The sequence below is a fragment of the Pelmatolapia mariae genome, linkage group LG3_W, assembly GCF_036321145.2.
Source record: "Pelmatolapia mariae isolate MD_Pm_ZW linkage group LG3_W, Pm_UMD_F_2, whole genome shotgun sequence".
Classification (NCBI taxonomy): Eukaryota; Metazoa; Chordata; class Actinopteri; order Cichliformes; family Cichlidae; genus Pelmatolapia; species Pelmatolapia mariae.
This window is the reverse complement of record NC_086229.1, coordinates 35,105,181-35,127,202: the sequence shown is the minus strand read 5'-3', so window position 1 is coordinate 35,127,202 and position 22,022 is coordinate 35,105,181. Positions and strand designations below refer to the sequence as shown.

At 40.2% G+C, this 22,022-nt stretch overlaps 1 protein-coding gene and 1 pseudogene across 1 annotated transcript in view; one reads left to right on the top strand and one right to left on the bottom strand.

Moving 5' to 3' along the window:
• The window catches only part of LOC134624437 (NLR family CARD domain-containing protein 3-like), a 31,873-nt pseudogene extending 16,593 nt beyond the window's left edge, over positions 1-15,280 (bottom strand).
• The window catches only part of LOC134622284 (NACHT, LRR and PYD domains-containing protein 12-like), a 1,346,881-nt gene that overhangs the window by 470,802 nt on the left and 854,057 nt on the right, over positions 1-22,022 (top strand). The gene's annotated exons all lie outside the window — the stretch shown is intronic.

The following is a 22,022-nucleotide window of genomic DNA, read 5'->3' as shown; positions in this document are numbered from 1 at the left end:
TAAAGAGGTTAGAAATTTGGCAGCTTATTGTAACTTAGTAACAATATTAATAAAAAAAAATATTCAAATACAACAATAGACGGATAAATCTTCCCTTAATTTGCTAAGAATTTTAATTGATTTCTTGTGTTAATTCATAAGGAATTTAGACTATTACATGGTCTAACCTGAGCATTTCCAGGGTACACTGTGGACTCGCCACTGCAGCCGACAGAAGCTTCCCTCCTAAGTCCTGCAGGGTGTTGATACTCAGGTCCAGCTCTCTCAGACTAGAGGACTGAGAACTGAGAACTGAGGACAGAGCTTCACAGCCTCTTTCTGAGAGACTGGGGACACTCAGCCTAAAAAAAGGAAAGTTTGTGATCAAATTAAATGACTTCATATGTTACAAGAAAAACAAACTTCATTGTGCATTATTATTCGTGGTTAACAAAAAAACTTTACATAGAAATATTAAAATATTTAAGACCTGGAATTTGCTCATTAAAAAAGATTATATTGCTGAAGACAAACAACTGAGGAGCTCGTAGATTTTTATGACACTAGTACCTGCTGCAACATTCATACAGTGCTGTCTGTCAGTTTCCCAGTTTAAATATCTGCGATTATTCTAAATCAGTAGTTATCAAACTTTTCACACCGAGTACTACCTCATAAAATATATGGCTCTTAAAGTACCGCCCTCATGACTGACATTAAAGTACAGCAGTATAGGCTTATTTAACACCACAAACAGTTTACACGAGACAATTTTATTTCTTATATGAATGTTATTTATTTTAACTGTCATAAAGAGGATGTGACAAGTGATAATAATAGCAACTGTACTGCATTGAAACATTTACAGCAGGTGTGATATCCGGTCTTTAAGTGATGATGTATGAACCTGTCATGATCTGTGTGCATGCAGGCAGGGAAGGACCCAAACGCAGACTCATAGGCGGAGGCTAAACTAAAACTCAAGTCTACGACAACAAGCAGAAGATGACTGAGGACTAAAATACACTCGGGAGAAGTCAGGGAACCAGACACAGAAGAAAAAAACAGCTAGGACTAATTAGGCAGGACGGGTCAAGGGAAGCAAAACAAGACACCCTAACTAAGCACAAGACTATCAGAGTAAAACAGGACACACAACAGGTGCAGAGACACAGATTAGATATACACAGGGAGCACGGAACCTAAACCTAAGAACTAAAACCTTAACAGCCATTACAGAGACCTAGGATAATAATAATAATCAAAACAGCACAACTAGGGAGTCAAAAGATAAACTATAATACAAAATAATACCGAAACACAAGAAACTCACAACGCTGGGTCACAAAGACCCAGGACCATGACAGAACCCTGCTTCCGGGTCCAAACTACTCTGTGTTTATTAAGGCTGTTGTGTTTTTAACATGTTTTAATGCTTTGTATCTTGTTCTATTTAATCTGTACAAGCCCCTAAAAAAAAGCAGTGATCACTGTCAGCCTCTCTGGGCTTTTATTACCACTGTTCACTTTAAAGCTCAGTTTTTAAAACCGTACGATGTAACTACAGCCCAGTCCATGCAACAGTATATTAATTGCTAACCTCATCACAATATACGAACTACTGTTCTAAACAATACTTACTGATCACATACTGAACCTTGCTGCAGCCTTTCACAGTTTATCTGTTTAATTCATGGACCTTCAGCTCAGCCATCTCTAATTTGCATCTTATGGTGGTGTGAAATTTTAGGTTCATATTTAAAATACTATCCAAAAAATATATCAACCTACTTCCACCATGTGTATTCACACTTTAAGGCTGTAGCTATTCATTGAATTATTCTATTATTAAAAATTCTGGACAAATTCTTTGCATTGATGCTTCATTAAACGAGGCGGCTCTGTAGTGCGACATTTTTACCATGGAAACACAAACGTGTGCGTTTAACCTAGAAACATATTTAGGAGCAGCGCATGAATAGAAACTTCAACAACATTAGGCCCACACAGCCTCAACGTTTAAACATAAACACTGATAACAAAAGCAGCAGTGATGATGACGTCACAGTTTAACGTTGAACCAGACTCTTGTTTACATACCGTGAAGAGCAAAGAGGTGGAGGCGTTCCTGAGACAGTGAGCTCAGGTAAAGTGAAAGAAAACTTTTCAATTCAATTTTATTTTTAAAGCGCCAAATCACAACAACAGTCACCTCAAAGCGCTTTCTAATGTACGGTAGACCCTAAAACAATACAGTGTTTCTAATGTCCAAAACAGCAGCTGGTCCTGTGATCACCATTAAAACCTTCGAGTGGGAGACCTTCATCAAAGCACCTAATCAAAAAACATGAATAAAAGAAAAACTTTATAACTGCTTCATCCACCGCCATTTGTTTTACACAGAGATACATCGGCAATAATTCTCCAGAAGTTGTATTAATTAGACTAATACATGAGTAAATTACACAGCTTAATGAAGGCTGATGGCAGGCGTCCGAGTTTCCATAGAAGCAAACAGGGGTGAGTCTAAAATGGGCTTGAGGTGGACCAGACTATATTTGTTTCAAGGTTTTCATAACATTTTTCAGATTTAAAGTTAAATATATAAAATACTATCTCAATTAAGTTATAGTACGTTAAAAATCAAAAACTCTGGGGGGCTATGGAGCAAGATGCAACTTAGTAGAACTCCTGCAAATTTCTGAAGAGTTCTCTCATAAATGCCACATTCCACATTCTGAACACCTAATATTTGCAAAAAGCACAAAATAAGAACTTATTTGGCCGAACCACCGATTAACCTGGGACTTTATCTCGGTTTAGCTTCCGCCAGTCCACATCACTGCAGCCGCAGCACCAATCCATCTGTCGATCTCCTGCTCCCTTCTCCCATCACTAATGACCGAGAACAGAACAGAACCACATAATCCGCAAAAAAGCAGAGAGGAGATTCTGAGACCACCCAAATGAAAGCCTTCGGACACTTGGCTGTGCGTAGAAATCCTGTCCATAAAAGTTATGAACAGAATCGGTGACAAAAGGCAGCCCTGGCGGAGCACATCACCCACCAGGAACGAGTCCGACTTATTGCCAGCTATGTGGACCAAGCTCTTGCAACTGTTGTATAAGGATTGAATGGGCCATAGCAATGTACCAGACACCCATACTCCCGGAGCACCTCCCACAGGACACTCTGAGGAACACGGTTGAATGCCTTCTCCAAGTCCACTAAACACATGTAGACTGGTGGGCAAACTCCCATGCACCCTCAAGTATTCCTTCTATCGCCTGACAATTTTCGCAGTCAAAGTCAGCAGCGCCTCACCCACACTATACACAGTGCAGGTAGAGCACCGCTTTCCCCTCCTGAATTGCCTGACGGTTTGCCAGAATCTCTTGGGATCAGTCCGAAAGTCTTTTTCCATGGCCTCTCCGAACACCTCCCAGACCCGAGTTTTTGCTTCAGCCACTGCCCGAGCTGTGTTCCGCTTGGCCTGTTGGTACCTATCATCTGTCTCTGAAGGGACCATCACAGATTACACTGTTTATGTTATAAATAAAAGACTGAACACATGTTTACTTACAGAGCTTTGTTGGAGGCTTTGACCACTGGCAGCAGCCTCAGAAGAGCCTCCTCTGAAGCAGAGTATTTCTTCAGGTCAAACACATCCAGATCTTTTTCTGATGACAGTAAGATGAAGACCAGAGCTGACCACTGAGCAGGAGACAGATAATCTCTGGAGAGACTTCCTGATCTCAGGGACTGTTGAATCTCTTTCACTAGAGAATCATCATTCAGTTCATTCAGACAGTGGAACAGATTGATGCTTTTCTCTACAGACAGATTCTCACTGAGCTTCTTCTTGATGTACTGAACTGTTTCCTGATTGGTCTGTGAGCTACTTCCTGTCTGTGTCAGCAGACCTCGTAAGGGACTCTCAATGGTCTGCAGTGAAAGACCCAGGAGGAAGCGGAGGAACAAGTCCAGGTGTCCATTTGGGCTCTGTAAGGCCTTGTCCACAGCACTCTGGTAGAAGTGTTTCTCTGTACATTCTCTCATTTCAGACTTCTTGGTGGTTCTTTGTTCTTCCAGCAGATTGAGTCCAGACTTGATGAAGGTCAGATGGACATGAAGAGCAGCCAGAAACTCCTGAACACTCAGATGGATGAAGCAGAACACCTTGTCCTGGTACAGTCCTCTCTCCTCTTTAAAGATCTGGGTGAACACTCCTGAGTACACTGAGGCTGCTCTGATATCGATGCCACACTCTGTCAGGTCTGATTCATAGAAGATCAGGTTTCCTTTCTGCAGCTGATCAAAAGCCAGTTTTCCCAGAGACTCCATCATCTTCCTGCTCTCTGGACTCCAGTGTGGATCTGTCTCAGCTCCTCCATCATACTTGACCTTCTTCACTTTGGCCTGGACCACCAGGAAGTGGATGTACATCTCAGTCAGGGTCTTGGGCAGCTGTCCTCCCTCTCTGGTTTTCAGCACATCCTCCAGAACTGTAGCAGTGATCCAGCAGAAGACTGGGATGTGGCACATGATGTGGAGGCTTCGTGATGTCTTGATGTGGGAGATGATCCTGCTGGCCTGCTCCTCATCTCTGAATCTCTTCCTGAAGTACTCCTCCTTGTGTGGGTCAGTGAACCCTCTGACCTCTGTCACCATGCCAACACAGTCAGGAGGGATCTGATTGGCTGCTGCAGGTCGTGTGGTTATCCAGAGGCGAGCAGAGGGAAGCAGTTTCCCCCTGATGAGGTTTATCAGCAGCACATCCACTGAGGTGGACTTTCTAGGGTCAGTTAGGATTGTAGTTTTGTGGAAGTCCAGAGGAAGTCGACACTCATCCAGACCATCAAAGATGAACACAACCTGGAAGTCTTCAAAGCTGCAGATTCCTGCTTCTTTGGTTTCAGTAAAGAAGTGATGAACAAGTTCCACCAAGCTGAACTTTTCCTCTTTCAGCACATTCAGCTCTCTGAAAGTGAATGGAAATATGAACTGGATGTCCTGGTTGGCTTTGTCTTCAGCCCAGTCCAGGGTGTATTTCTGTGTTAAGACTGTTTTCCCAATGCCAGCCACTCCCTTTGTCAGCACTGTTCTGATTGGTTCATCTCTTCCAGGTGAGGCTTTAAAGATGTCTTCTTGTCTGATTGTTGTTTCTGGTCTGTCTGGTTTCCTGGATGCTGTTTCAATCTATCTGACCTCATGTTCATCATTGACCTCTGCAGTCCCTCCCTCTGTGATGTAGAGCTCTGTGTAGATCTGATTCAGAAGGGTTGGGTTTCCTGCTTTGGCGATCCCCTCAAACACACACTGGAACTTCTTCTTCAGTGCAGATTTAAGTTTACTTTGAACAACAGCAGCTGTAAGTTCTGAATAACAATAATAAAAATTCAACACCAACAAATGGCAAACAGCATCAAAATGTTCTGAATGAACAAATTGTAAAATATAAGGTAATTTTCAAAAAAAACACTGATGACAATTTTAGTCCCCATAAGAATTACATCTAGGGGGACTTAAATAAACATTACTAATTTTTTTTCATCACCAGCCGCTTAAATCTTTACATAAATCCTCTTACTGCTCTGCAGACGGTCAGCCAGCCCCCCCTGCTTCATTCTCCTCAGGAAGTCCACTGTGATCACAAATGCCTCTCTGCTGCTCCTCTGCTCATCATCCTCACTCTGACTCTCTAAGCATTCTGGGTAATCTTGACTCATAACCTTCTGGATCTTCTTCAGCTCGTTCTTAACAAAAGTGATGATGTTGTCCTCCAGCACCTGGAACAGAATGCTTTATAAATGACCCAATCCACTGGACTACAAAGAGCAGCATGGAGATGACTGTGAACAGAATAGATGTAAAAGTAGTTGTTGTACATGTACAGACCATAAATATGGAGTCCAGATGTGTTTGATGCTGCTGGGCAGACTGACCACAGGGAACCTCTGAGCTTTCCTGGTCCACTCTGTTGAGGAATCATGGAGAATTAGTTCAAGGACAGATTAGTGATCCCGCCAGTAATATTTTGGCAAACAGGTTTAGGTGACTACTCAAAGTTTTAAATGTTCACAGTTCAACTGATCCCATAGAGAATCAACTGTTCAGTTTTATTTGCTCTGCTGAGCATCAATGATCAGAGAGCTTTGGAGTCAGAAGTTTTTAAACCTTTAAATTTTATCTCAGATACATTAGAAATCTGATGCTTTACAGACCTAAACCTCAAGCATTACCTCAAACACTTGAGATCTAATTAAGATCACTGGGAGGGGTAATGCAGGTACACAACACAATGTCTTCCAACTAAATACCAAAGTCAACCCTCCGAGACACTGTTAGTTCCTTTCTCAGCTCAACAACTTTGGATCAAATAGATGATTCTGGTTTCCAGATTTTATCTAACGCCGTTTCAGATTAGACTACACAGCTGCTAATTAGCTCTATCTCAGCTGTTTCCCAATAGTCAACCATATATTTTATTACAACAATTATTATGTTAGTTAGTAAATGAATCAGGACTCCTGATTCACACCAACTGTCAGAATCCTGGAAGCACAGGCATAACAGGAGGAGTGGCAGCATTCTTCTGCTCTAGCTTATTAGTCAACCAAAGACCCATTTTGAATTTATTAGCTTAGCTGTGTCCACCATAGATGGAAGACTCAAAAACCTGTTTTATTTGTTGACCGTTGTCCACCTGGCCCTTGCCCAGAGTTTCTGTCTGACTTCTCAGACTTTTTATCTGATTTAGTGCTCAGCTCAGATAAAATAATTATTGTGGGTGATTTTAACATCCATGTAGATGCTAAAAATGACAGCCTCAACAAGGAATTTAATCTGTTACTAGACTCAATTGGTTTCTCACAAAATGTAAAAGAACCCACCCACCACTTTAATCACACTCTAGATCTTGTTTTAACATATGGCATAGAAACTGAACATTTAACAGTGTTTCCTGAAAACCCTCTGCTGTCTGATCATTTCCTGATAACATTTACATTTACAATAATTGATTACACAGCAGTCGGGAGAAGATTTCATCACAGTAGATGTCTTTCTGAAGGCGCTGTAACTAAGTTTAAGGATACAATCCACCTACTGTTATCATATTTAATGCCCCATACCAACTGTGGATTATTACACTGTTTCATGATACCTTATACTGTTGATTTATAAGAAAATACTGTTCGCGTACAATCATGGCCTTCTTTGTTTGATTAGAGAGAACAGAACATATTGTGCAGGAGATTCTCCCCCCACCTCAGTGGCAGGAGAAGAAAAACAGGAAGCCATAACTGAAGCTCACAGAGAGGGAGAAAAGCATGTGAATACTTAGGTTTTATGACTTGTGTGGGGGTTGACGCTATAACTGTAAGACATTTGGAGATCTGCAAGACGCCCTCTCTGTGCACATCTCCAGTCTGGACGATTGCATTGCTCAAAGAGATTGTATAGATTAAAGAGATTGTTGATTGAGCATTAAACACTGACTGTCGTCCTTCATTCAGCCCGAAGATAAAAGAACTGTGGTCAACAGTTTTTGTCAGTTTTTAACACAACATAGAGCAGAGCAGCTACCTGAACGCTACTCCATCAGAGGTCGATTATCTTGTTAATAATTTTACCCCCTCACTAAGTACAACTCTGGATACTGTAGCTCCTGTGAAAACCTCCTGTGAAGGCCTCAAATCCGAAGTACCTGACTCCGTGGTATAATTGTCAAACACGTAGCCTAAAGCAGATAACTCGTAAGCTGGAGAGGAAATGGTGTGTCACAAATTTAGAGGATCATCATTTAGCCTGGAGAAATAGTTTGCTGCTTTATAAGAATACCCTCCGCGAAGCCAAAACATCTTACTATTCGTCACTGATTAAAGAAAATAAGAACAACCCCAGGTTTCTCTTCAGCACTGTAGCCAGGCTGACAAACATTCAGAGCTCTACTGAGCCAACAATCCCTTTAACGTTAACTAGTAATGACTTCATGAACTTCTTCACAAATAAAATTTTAACCAGTAGAGAAAGAATTACTCATAATCATGTCACAGATGTAACATTATCTACAGCTACTTACAGTACCACTGATATTAATTTAGACTTTTTCTCCAATTGATCTTTCTGAGTTAACTTCAATAATTACTTCCTTCAACCCATCAATGTGTCTTTTAGACCCCATTCCTACAAAACTGCTTAAAGAAGTCCTGCCATTAATTAATTCTTCAATCTTAAATATGATCAACCTATCTCTAATAATCGGCTATGTACCACAGGCCTTCAAGCTGGCTGTAGTTAAACCTTTACTTAAAAAGCATCTCTAGACCCAGCTGTCTTAGCTAATTATAGGCCAATCTCCAACCTTCCTTTCATATCAAACATCCTTGAAAGAGTAGTTGTCAAACAGCTAACAGATCATCTGCAGAGGAATGGCTTATTTGAAGAGTTTCAGTCAGGTTTCAGAGCTCATCACAGCACAGAAACAGCTTTAGTGAAGGTTACAAATGATCTTCTTATGGCCTCTGACAGTGGACTCATCTCTGTGCTTGTCCTGCTAGACCTTAGTGCTGCGTTCGATACTGTTGATCATAATATCCTATTAGAGCGATTAGAACATGCCGTAGGTATTACAGGTACTGCGCTGCAGTGGTTTGTATCATATCTATCTAACAGACTCCAATTTGTGCATGTAAATGAAGAGTCCTATTCACACACTAAGGTCAATTATGGTGTTCCACAGGGTTCAGTGCTAGGACCAATTCTGTTTACATTATACATGCTTCCCTTAGGCCACAGGTGTCGAACTCCAGGCCTCGAGGGCTGGTGTCCTGCAGGTTTTAGATGTGTCCTAATCCAACACAGCTGATTTAAATGGCTAAAAGACCTCCTCAACATGTTTTAAGTTCTCCATAGGCCTGGTAATGAACTAATCATGTGATTCAGGTGTGTTGACCCAGGGTGAGATCTAAAGCCTGCAGGACACCGGCCCTTGAGGCCTGGAGTTTGACACCCCTGCCTTAGGCAGTATCATCAGAAGGCATAGCATACATTTTCACTGCTATGCAGATGACACACAACTTCATCTATCCATGAAACCAGATAACACACACTAATTAGATAAACTGCAGGCATGTCTTAAAGACATACAAACCTGGATGACCTTTAATTTGCTGATCCTTAATTTGTATAAAACTGAGGTTATTTTACTCTGCTCTAAAAAGCATAGAAATTTGGTTTCTAACCAGATGCTTACTCTGGATGGCATTACCTTGGCTTCCAGTAAATCTACAGTATATATATATTGTACTATTCTTAGTTAGCGTGTTGTCTGTTTTGTTAATGTCTGTTTATAATGGAACACTGTAACAAAAAAATAATTTCCCCCAGGGATAAATAAAGTATTCTGATTCTGATTATGTTTTATGCCATGTTTTTATTTTATTTTATATGACTAATTACTGATCAGCAAACATACGCTGCCCAGCCCTTTTCCAACAATTGCAAAAGCAGGTATTTGAGTGTTGTAGAGGATACAGCCAGAGCAGACTGGGTTTATTATCCACTCAGCAAAATGTATAAAAGTGTCATCGGTGCAATGTAGGCTACAGCTTGAGAGGAATTGCTTCTTGGAGCTCTACCAGGGGCCCACAGCGCCTGGACTTATTTAGAAGAAAAGAGATGCCCAAAAACAAACCACAGGGCCAAAGCTCACATACAAGGTTCATGCATCAAATTGGCTATTCTAAATCTTTTATTCATGTAAATTCTGAGTGCCTCATTCAGTAAAAACTGCAACATTTCAATTTTGTTTTTTTGCCTTTTTCTGTTATTATTCCCCGATTACGCTCTTATAGTATAGAGTAGCCAAAAAAAAGACTACCAGATGTGGAAAGAAGTAGTAATCCTGAAAAGAGGGTCAAAAGCACACAGCCACAGCTGATTTTATGACACTTTTACAGCTAAAGTAACAAAATAATTCCAGGTGGCCTGTTTAATATTATAGGGGATAAAGGGTTAAATAACTTGACAATGACTCTGATCTGAATGTACAAAACAAAATCCCCATATGCTTTTATCTAAAGCTCACATACACAAAGCAGCTTTACAGAGGTCGTCATGACTAACACATGCTGCCTTTGACAGCTGTTTGACATGTCCGCCATCTTACTCTAAAACTTTCTCAGTTTCCCGTCCACCTTAAAAGTTTGGCTAACTTTAAGCTGTTCATCTGCAGTGTACTTCATTATCACACCAAGGGCCAAACCAGGATCAGCACACAAAATAACAGAGTGATGCTGGTCTCTGCAGCAGCCACCAGCTAACTCAACTCAGCAAGTCAAACATCAGCCTGTGTGGACAGATGGATGCTTGAAGCCTCCAAACATTTACATGGAAAAGCTTCAAATTTCTCTTTCTGTCAACAGTTCAGTGAGCAGAAGATGAACTGATCTCCAAAAGGCTCAAAGTCAGAGAGGAAACTTTCTTTTCTACATTTTAGCAGATTACAGTTTGAGTTTTTTTGATGGATTTAAAAGTAAAAAGTAAAAGTGAAATCTGTGCAGCAAAGTTAGTGTTACCTCCTCCAACGTCCTCCAACATACAGCGCAACATGACTGATTCCTGTTTGCTGAAGTGGATTTTCAGTTGTTTAGAAACCAAAGGCTTGTTTTTAAGAAACAGTTTAAATGGGATTAAGGGAATGATGTGTTTGTACTGCAGTTTATATCCAACAGCATCAAGCAGTTAAATCAAAGAGTTCATGTTACTAACAGCTCACCTCTCTTCAACAGACAGAGCCTGGACTTTAAAATTAATGGGTTCTTCTTTAGACCAGTCACTCTTTAAGGACAAGCAGCTGTGTCCAGGTCCAGCAGATCTCCCATAGATCCTATTAGACAGAAACATTTTTTATTTGCAGCCACAGAGACTGATGAATACACTGAAGGCTGATTTCAACCAGACAAAGGGTCTGTTCCTCTTCAATGTAAAAGCCATGCATTTTTAAACATAACTGAATCAGCTGCATAAATACAGAGCACAGATCATATGTCACAGCCTGTGGGAGTTGCATGCCAGGCTGAATGATGCTCTCTTAAACTGATGCTTCACAGAAACTTTGTTAGAGATGTGGTAAGACACCACAGGAGCTAGGAACAAAAACCAAAATATTACCACCATAAAATGAAACTACTACAGTAACGCACATTTCTTCTTTCTGTTGTACACTGCTATTGATGTGCTTGTAGTTGTGACAGAAATGAACATTTTACTTGTATTTAATGAAGGAAATTTTTTAATTGAAGCAGGATATGTTGAATTGCTCACGATGTTGACATATGTGTGATAACAAACATGGTCTTGTATCTACTGGGTTTGTATTTAAAGGTTTTTCACCTATCTGCCTGTTCATTGAGTGAAATCCAGCTAAACACCTGGGGTAGATGCATTCTGGAGGCAGATTTCTTTTCACATATTTAATCATATCACATTAGTTATAGTAATATCACTTTCTCACTTTACTATAGTAAGAGCACTCCTGTCACTAGTTCACATGCATGTGGAAAGTTAACACACTGAGGCCATTGTAATGGCTCACTGGGTGTGTTGCAGGCTATTGTTAGATTTTCCACAACAGCATCAATCCCCTTCAAGTGGGAAAGCTGCACAAAGTTAATCTCTGAACCCGTGACACATTCCTTCTGCACACACGAGAACTATAACATGACATCAACTTAACTGTTTATGTCATATTTATCATTCAGATTATCTCTCATAGCTCAACTCCCACATAACACATCAAATGAGGTTGCACGTAATGACACTACTACAGCTCACCTGATCCTCTATGTGAAGTCACTAGCTAACAACTAACATGAATTAATTATAATTAATGAATTAGAAACATGAATAAACCCTGTCCCGCCGTCAGTCAGTACTTACTAACACCACATTGAATTTACCATCATAGCTAACATCACTGCAGACTTCTGCCTGAACCAGGACCTGCCAAAGCCACGCACTCATATGATTTTATTTATACTATATTTCAAAGGACTTTCACTTTGAAAAGGATCCATCTCCTTTTTCTAGTTCGTGTCAGTCTTGTTTAATTTTCACAGGAGAAGCTGGATAATACACCAGTGTGCTAAATCATAAAGCACGTCTTCATCCAAAGCAACAATAAGACAGGAAACGTGATCATATCATTGAGACGCTGTTGATATTTCATGAATGAATACACAGATGTTAACTTACATTTAGATTAACATCAACACAACAAGGACAATAAAAGTAGGAAATATCCACAAAATAGGGACTTCTCATCATAAAACTTCAACAGTAATTTTTACTTTACAGTTTTTTCTGAATGCTTAAACCCTAACTGTGATTCTTATAGCACAATTTCTAAAACTATTAATACTTATAGCAAAACCACTCACTGAATTTGCAAAACTAAAAGCACAAACACTGCTTTGCACTCAGTTTGCCATTTTGTAACACACACTTTGCAAAACTGTAGGCAAAATTCACTGCTTACACTCAATAACCAAATTTCCAACACACTCCTAGCAAAACTATACACATTTATGGCCATTATTTATGCTATTTTGCCAACTGTCTGGCACACTTTCACATGTGAAAACTTTTTTAGATAATTAGTTCACTTTGCAATCAGCCTAAGCACTATAATACAGGTAAGCTCTGTGTGTGGAGTACAGTGGAGGGAGCAGGAAGAGTGAGAAGTAGAGGAGGCCGAGGAACAGGACGTGGAGGTGAAGAAGTAGGACAAAGAGGACGACAAGGACAAGGAGGAGCAAGAGGAGGATGAGGAGGGGGGGAGGAGGACGAGGAGGGGGGAGAGGAAGGGTAAGAAGAGTAAGAAATAGAATTGCTGATGACATCAGAGCTACAATAGTGGACCATGTAATCAACCATGGAGTGACCCTGAGGGAAGCTGGCCAACGGGTTCAGCCTAACTCGAGCTGCTGCACTGTAGCAAGCATCATAAGGACACTTCGAAATGAGAATCGGTTAGTACAGTCACTTTGCACTAAGACTTGTAGCACTGCCATATGCTAATGAGAAACACAACAATACCATAGATGTAAAAATACTGAAATTGTTACTTTACAGGATTGCTAGACAACCAGATGCTGGAGGCAGAGGAAGCATGTTCACTGCAGACCAAGAAACCCATATAGTCAATATGGTGATTGCAAATAGTCATATACTTGGAAATAAACACTTGTGTTTGTTTTGATGTGTGTGAATAAACACCAGTACTTGAAGTTTGGATCCCTCTATGCTTATGGATCTATGACAAAAGTATGAGCTCAAACTGACATGGCCTACCTTGTGCACAGAGAAAGCAAAAGTCAGATGTGTTTTGTATTCATACCATCAGTGTGTAGTTTGCGCATTGTGTGCTTAGTAGATGATGGCTTGTGTGTACTGTTTGATACGAAAACACCATTTTTACGAAGGTGTGAAGAGTTAATCTAGCTGTGTTCGCTTTTGCAAGAGAACTACAATGTTTTGATAATTGGGTGACAGGTTTTCTTATTTGTTTGTAGAGTTTTGCAAAAATAGCCAATAGTTACAAAAAATGTGCTTAAGCAATCAGAAAAAACTGTAAACAAAAACTAAACACACTTCAAACTGAGTCTGAAGGTTCTTTGATTGCTTCCCCTACAGAGATACAGTTTAGAGTCCAGGAAACAACATCAAGCAGTTAATTTAAATCAGATGAACTGACATTAACGATTCACCTTTCTGCAGCAGACCCCTCATGGACTTTAAAATTCATGAAATGTTCATTGGACCCGTCACTCCATAAGGACACAGAGCTGGGTGGAGGTCCAGGCTGGTTCCTGTGAATAATGATGGAGCAGTGATGTGAGTGCTGAGCTGTGACATGGAGAAGAGTCATGGACAGTTAGAGATGGTCATCTCACCTCTGAGCTTTGGTCTGGCTCTCATGTTCCCCACACAGAGTGCTTTTAGAGGGAGGGACTCCCTCCTCTCTGTCCTCACACTGATCCATGCTGCTCAATTCAGCTCACACACACTTTCTACCTTCACCTGCAGAGGAAACACAAATCATTCATGTGCACATCAACTGAAATCCTCCTTTCATCATGTGTGCTGTCCAAATATCAGCTGCTTCTTTCCTGCTTCATCTCGGTGTCAGCTGAGAGAATGACAAACCCACTATGTGTCAACATTTGATGGATGATGACACAGAAATATGAAATGATATTGACCTAAATCTGTCCTAATAATAATGAGAAGCTTTGATGAGTTGTGACTGTCTGAGGTGTTACTGGGATGTTGAAACACTGGGGCTATTTTCACTTGATAACAGAAGCTGTTTAAAGTTATTGAGTGTATTTGACAGTAAAGTGAATGTAAATGTGAGACACTGTGTGCTCACAGCTAAAGGCTGCAGTCAGCTGTGTTAGAGCCTCTTTCACACAATGATCCTTTAATAAACACTCAGAGCTCCATGTTGATGCAGCAGTCATGTGTGAGCTTTTGTGCTGACATGTTGGAAGTGTAAGTTCAGCTTTTACAGGCTTCCTGTTTCATATTACACTTCCTCCTCACAGTCGGCCTTATTTCACAGCTGCAACTAAATTTCCTGAAGAAAATCCACAGACAGGTGAAAGTGAAGCATCACTTCCTGTATGAGGAGCCAACAGTCTGTTTGCATGTTGTGTCTAAGTTACAGCTGGAATAAATAATCATTTACAAAGTGTGCTGCTCTCTCTGTAACCATCTGACCATCAACTAACTCTGTGGTGCTGCTCTCATTCACAAGGTGCTCAAATACATTTTTAGCTTGGGTCTACAGTATTATATATGTGTATGTATATGTATATGTGTGTGTATGTGTATGTGTATGTATATGTATGTATGCCTAAATTGGAATACAGCCTACAAGTACACAAACACGAACGTAGCTCAGAATGGTGGACACACTCAGCCTCGTTGGTCCAGTTGTGAGTCTGTTGCTGTGGCAGATTTGTGCTGTTTGTGCTGGAACTAAGCTGCAAACAGCTGACGTTAGCCAGGAAAACATTACACACTGACTTTAATAGAGAGACCGAAAATAAAAACACACACAGTTTGTTGTGTGAAGAAATCAAACATGTGTTTGAACATGAAACGAAAACATGAAACTGAAAAGGAACGTATAAAACATCATCGTGAAGAAAACTAAACACAAGTTCCTAAAGACAAACTGTTAAAGGAGGAAACAAAGCAAACTTACAGTTTCTTCAAACACACCAACAACGAGCTCCACTTAATGACGTTTAAGAAACAGAAAGTAAACTTTGAGCGGGAAGGAAACACAGAGAGGCGTTTCAGGACAGTAGGACCATCGAAGCAGTGTGTGCTGTGTTCAGGTTAAACTTGGAAACTCTATGATCTCTGGCAGGTTGTGATTTATTTCTGCTGGTTTCCTGTTTGAAACACAAACATCTGCCATTACTTTGTTGTTCATACCAGAGTTTCTGTTTCCAGCTCAGACGTGTTAAAGGCTGCTGCTGTGCTACATTTGTCATTTCCTGCTTTCACTACCATCCATGTCAAAGCACTGAAGTCATCTGATCACTTTAATGCAGTAAAACAGGAGCTGTAAGTCTGACATTTATTTACTGTCATTACAAACACGCACAGCTGGATTAGCTCCCAGACAAAGGGCTGAAAAACTGAAAATCATTGTTTGATTATTATTATTATTATTATACATCCTGTTTATGTGGATGCACTTTTCTATCTGTCAGTGCTGAAGCAGACGTCACTGATCACATGACTCTGAGGGATGTTTCCAGCACCTCGCTGAATCTGAGCCATGAAGATTTAAGGCGGCTCTGAAGGAAAAGCAGGTCTGAGCCTGTGTTAGCAAGCTGTACCTAATAAAGTGGCAGCAAGGACTCAGTCAGTAATGATAAGAGCCAGCAGGGGGCAGCACAGAGAGGTGAGGCGCTGTCAGAGAAGCTGACATCAGACTGGTCATATTCCATCATCTATACCTGAAATAATCATCAAACACACGGCAGAGCAGAAACATGTGGAAACATCTGCACCTTTGTTTCAGTTTGATCCCTCAGAGGTTTACCTCAGTCCTGCTCCTCTGCTTCCTGTTTACATCATGCTGTGTACTGAGAGTCATGTGGTCAAAGTGAGGCCCTGGTACTCTGACAGAGAGTGAGCACAGTTATCCTAATGTGTGACATCACCTCGAACCAGAGAGTATTCAGCTTTCTCAGCAGCCAACATCCTGTCACACTGAGCATGTGCAAACACAGCTCTGAGCTTCATCACTCACAAGCTCCACCCTCCACTTAAAAGCCCAGAACAAAGTTTGTGACCAACACAGCGCAGACAGAGGTGATGTTCACGCTCTGTTTCTGGGTGGGAAACTCACCTGTGGGTGTGGCTGTTCCTCCTCTACAATTTCTGATGTCACAGCTGCTAAATTAGACTGAACTGAAGCCAGACTCAAACAGAAACAGCCTCAAAGTCTCAGAGAGAGAGCGCTGCTCCATCTCTGGACCCAAATATATGTTCCACCACCACGCTGCAATGCATCTTGGGATAGGGTGGGCCCACCTGTCCTTCAAATCCAGGGAGAAGGAGGACACGTTTGTGGGAGCCTGGGATTCTGGACGGCCTTTGTGGCCTCGCTGTGATGTCATGGACATTCAGAGGAAGCAGAGGCTGAATTGAAACACACCTGCTGACTTCATGTGTTCTGTTCTGACAGCTGCCATGTGTCACAGCATGGATAATAAAGCCATCAAACTCCACTCAGCTCCAATAACACCATCAGTGTTTATGTCCAGAGGATTCATCAACTTTAACAATGATAGAAGCAGGAAGTGAAGATGAAGATGATCTACCACATTGACTGACACACTGCGAGCAGGTTTGCAGAGATCTGAGCAAGAGGGGCTGTTATTGTGTGTATATGGATAACAGCAAACACCTAAATACATTTTTTGCACTCAGCAATAAATTTTGTTCACTCAAATTTAGCTTTTCTTTGGTCAAAATAAGTTTCTCCTCAAAATGCAACACTTGTACATGCACATTTTTTTTCCATGCTCCAATAGCTCAGAATAGCAGCACAAAATAACGCCATACAAATGAAGTCCTCACCTCCCAGCTTCAGTCAGACTGGTTCACCTGTCCCCACACTAGTCACACCACTGGCTGAGAACATGGATAATGTGACCTGCAGCACTTTTGGTTCAGAGACAGCAAACAGTAAGACAAAGAGAGAAGAACTCAACCTGTGGGATTCACTGAAAGATGTCATATAAATCCTCAGCACCATCCACAAACATCTGCATTATTTCCAAAGAACATGGAGAATATCGGTGTATGAACACAGCAGTACTCGTGTATACTGCAAAACCTGCATTAGGAAAACACACAGAAACTCTCTTCACCTTCCAGAAAAGTGGAATGTAAGCAGATAATCATCATTTATATTCATAAATGTTGGGATTTCAGATTTCTGTCAAAGTTGTTGTGTTCATGTTTCCCTACTGTAGGGGTCTCTGCAAGCATACAGGGGTCTGGGAGGGTACAAGATGACAACTTTGGAATTCTACTAGAAACAGTCGATCATATTTGTTTGTCAAAACTCAATCCAGGGCAAACTATGCTAAATTAGCGTTTTTAGCTAACAGCTACAATAAGCATAAAAGGCACTGTACGGCTATAATTTGTTAACATGACGCTTGTTCTTATACATGTAATACATTTATTACCAACCTGAGAGTTTATCCGCTGGTCATTCGACATGACGAATGACTTCTGAATAGGGATGCACCGATACCTATACTGGTATCGGGTATCGGGGCCGATACTGTAAAATGTGTGTGTACTCATACTCGTAAAAGTTAACCGATACCATGAACCGATACTAACTTATTTCATTAATCAGAGGGTGGCTTGTCATTTCTGCTGTAGTTTTTTAGATTGGCCACTAGGGGGACATCCCGCGCTAAACAGGCAAAGGTTAGGCGAGTGAGACTGGCGGCTCCAGATAAAAAAGAGAAACTGGAGGCTGCTGTAGCTAGGCTAAACAAAATGTCAGCAGTGTGGACCGGAACAGCCAACTTTAACTCAGGTTTTGGAAAAGCGATGAAAAATGTCAAGAGAAAATCCATGGGCAGTTAAAATAACAGAGGCTCTGACTCATTTTATCCCTCTGGATGACCAGCCAATGCGGAAAACATAGGATTGCACCGTCTTCTCAGCATACTAGAGTTGCGATATGAAATTCCCAACCGCCCATACATCAGGGAGATAATGGAGCCAAAACTTTCTGAAGAGGTAAAGACAAGCAGTGTGTGCACGATGTCAGTCCTTGATTTAACGGCACAGTGGACTGATGATCCACGGGCAGATGAGGAGTTTGTTCGTCAATGCCAAATACTTTCGTTATTTTGTTTGTTTGTTTACAATATGGACACTCTGCAATAATTTAAAAGTTTATTTTACTCCAAACAGAAGTGTTTATTTATTATTCTGAAAGCTCAAGACAGTGCCAACAGTTCAGTGATATTTTGTTAAATTACAATGTGGAGACTCTGCAATAATTTAACAGAAGTGCTTATTTTTCACTTCAAATTTTTTTGTGGTCATTTTTATTAAGATTTTATTTTTTATCGGCAGAGAATAAAATAAAACCTGTCTTCCAATTCATTGCATTTGTGTGTGTGTGTGTGTGTGTGTGTAGTAGAAGTATCGTTTTTTGTACTCTGTATCGGCAAGTACTCAGATCCAAGTATCGGTATCGTATCGGTTTGATTGGTATCGTTGCATCCCTACTTCTGAAGTCTTAATTCAGCTCGAGATGTTGTAGATTCCCGTCAGTAACACTTTCGGTCCGCTAGTAAAACGTAGGCTGTGTCCCAATTCAGGGTCTGCACGCTTGAAGTACGCATTTTAAGTGTGATTACGTACGGAATACTTTTTTTTTTTTTTTTTTATTAAAGAACTTTATTTACAAACAACAGTATAACATACAAGGCACCATCATTAATCCGAATATGTAATATCCTCGGTTGAGCATTATAGCAAGAAAGGAAAAGAAAAAAACAACAACAACAAAAAAAAAAACAATAAACACAAAGCCAAAAGAGTTAGCACAAAAAGAAAGAACAGTCACTGAAGGATTTGAACCAAAGGCAAAAAATAACATGAACAACAAAGGGCAGTCATGATTATAAAATTGGGAGGTTTCTTTTTTAACATAAATTAAACTCGTTAAATAAAACAACAAGTTTATGAGCTTTCTTGTTATTCACAAGTTTCAGCGATTTAGCCCAGAGTTTAAAGTCATTCAGCCATCTGTTTATACCTGGTTTAGCTTTAAAGTATCTGCATTTGTGAATAAAAAATTTTCCCATTAACAAAAACGTCCTAATCAACAAGTCAAAATCTGCATTCTCAGCAAGTATTCCAAATTTTATTACTGTCACCGTCAAATGTGGTAACTGAATTCTCCTGGACTGTAGCCAGCTCCACATGTCAGTCCAGAAGGAGTGCACTGATTCACAGTAGAAAAACAAGTGATCCAGACTTTCAATATCATTTTCACAAAATGTGCAGGCGTTCACATCTAAGTTAAATTTCTGTCTTAAGAATTCATTGGTTGGATAAACCTCATTAATGATTTTAAAGTGAACCTCTTTTACTTTAGGGGAAAGAGGAAGTGAAATATACTTTTTTCTTATCGCCTTAACCTCCATGGTCTCAAATTCTTTAAGAATATAATTTCTTTTAACCGGATTAGGGCAAATTTCATTTATCAAAATATTCCTGATCACCTTGTTTGTAAACCTGCTGTCACCAAATTCAACTCCAGCTATGCAGAGCTGCCTCAGTCCAGGAGAAATTTTAGAGTGCACAATATCTTCTTTTATCATTGATCTCAAAGGGACTGGGATGGCTTTTATTAGGGATTTATATCTCTTAGCAGTACACCTTACATCAAATTTCTCACAAAACATCTCATGTTTTAATAAGACCCCATTCTCATCCAAAAAATGAGCTACAGCCCAAATCCCTTTAGATCTCCATTCGTCCATGTACACAGATTTCCTACACAAACGAATATACCTGTTGTTCCATATAGGGGTATTGTGAGGAGTAAAGTTATGTTTATAGATTAATTTCCAGCAGAGACGGACCTGCTGATGGAAAGCTGAGAGTTTAACAGGTAACAAACTGCAATCAAAGTCACAACGTAACAAAAAGTCTATTCCACCCATTTTGCCAAAAATTACATTGGGAATTTTTTTTCCTAATGAAAGATCTTAACCATTTCAATTTTAGTACACCATTCATAACATCAAAGTCAATGGCATTAGCCCCACCCTCTTCATAATTCTTAATCATATCATTTTTGTCCCAGTTCGAAGTGTACTTCAAATGCGTACTCCAAATGCGCCGTCGATTTCCCCAAATATCAACCGTGGTCCGGCGGTGCACGCTTCGTGGTCCCATATATCCCACAATTCATAGCGCGCAAAATACGGCAGAAGGGAGCGGCCGAAGAGTGAACTGTTAAAAGTAAGTACTGAATATGATGTCTCTTATTTATGTGTGAATGTTTAATAACGAAGAACATGAAAACATTACTGTTGGCCACATGTCGGCAAAGTTGTGTGACATTAGTGATGTTTGTACTTTCAGCGTTAACTTGGTTTTAAAGCCTCTACTTCTAAATATATATATATATATATATACATATATATATATATAGAGAGAGAGAGAGAGGGATATATATATATATATATATATATATAGATATATATAGATATAGATAGATAGATAGATAGTCGACCTTAATCTTACAGAGAATGTGATGATTTTATGCGTAATTAAAGTCAGTCATATATCCACAAACACAACAAGCTGAAAGTCAGTGATGCTGCTCTGTTTGCAGTCCTGAATATCACGGCACAAGCAGGATTCACTGCACTGTTAATGTTAGCTATGTTATATTGCTGCCTCTGTTCGGTGGTGTCGAGCCAAACGGACTTTAACGTGTGTTTGAACGAGCTGATGGTTCACTCGTTAAGCTGAAAGAAAGATGCTTTAATCACAGGAGTCACACATGTGTCCACTGGACCATCTGGAACTCTTCTTGTTTAGCACTCATAATAACACAAACACTAAATCCTCCTTCTCTTGTGCTGTTTTGTAGCAGTGTATACACCTGAGACTGTCACCTGTCTGTCTGTCCTGCACTCTCTCTCTGTTTCTTTCTCTCTGATTGTGGAATAAAAGTATGAACATGTATTTATAAGTTACACTTGTGTTTGAATCCTGCAGCTTATCACACATTTGATTTCCATGTGTGACAACTGCAAGTGTCCAGAGTGAGGACAGACTGAGGGACCCACTGCTGCACATCATCTGTGAGGCTTTGCACCCCTGATGATCCACCAGGACAAACTCTGCAGTGTGTGAGGAAGAGGAGGAGGAAGAGCCAGCAGCAGCTGACAGATGGAGAGAATAGACAGACTGTTCCCTGTTTGTGAAGGACTGCTAGAAAAGTTTAACATAACTAATTGTCTGTCCTGAATCAGTCTTATTAGGTAATGTTCAAATAATTTTATCATCCCAGTGTTTTCAGTGTGGGAGAAAGTACTCAGAGCCTTCAAGTTACACACTATGAAAGGCAGCAACAAGTTTAATATTCAGAAACCTAAAGTATGTATCAGCAGCAGAATGGAGCTGAAAATAAATGTTTGTTTCAGTTCTATGAAGCTTTGAGTATTTTGGATTAGTAGTACTGCTGTGTTTGTTGCATCATATTGCTGTAATTGTTTATATGCTTTATATATTCTGAGGTAAGTTGATCTATAGTGTTACATCATATTCTATAAGGATGTTATGTGTTTGTACACTTTCTGCCCAGTTTGACCCATTTAGCAGAAGTCAGCCTGTTTAAGGCTCTGATATCTATTCTGTATGACTTAAAGCAGTTATGACATGGTCTGATTTT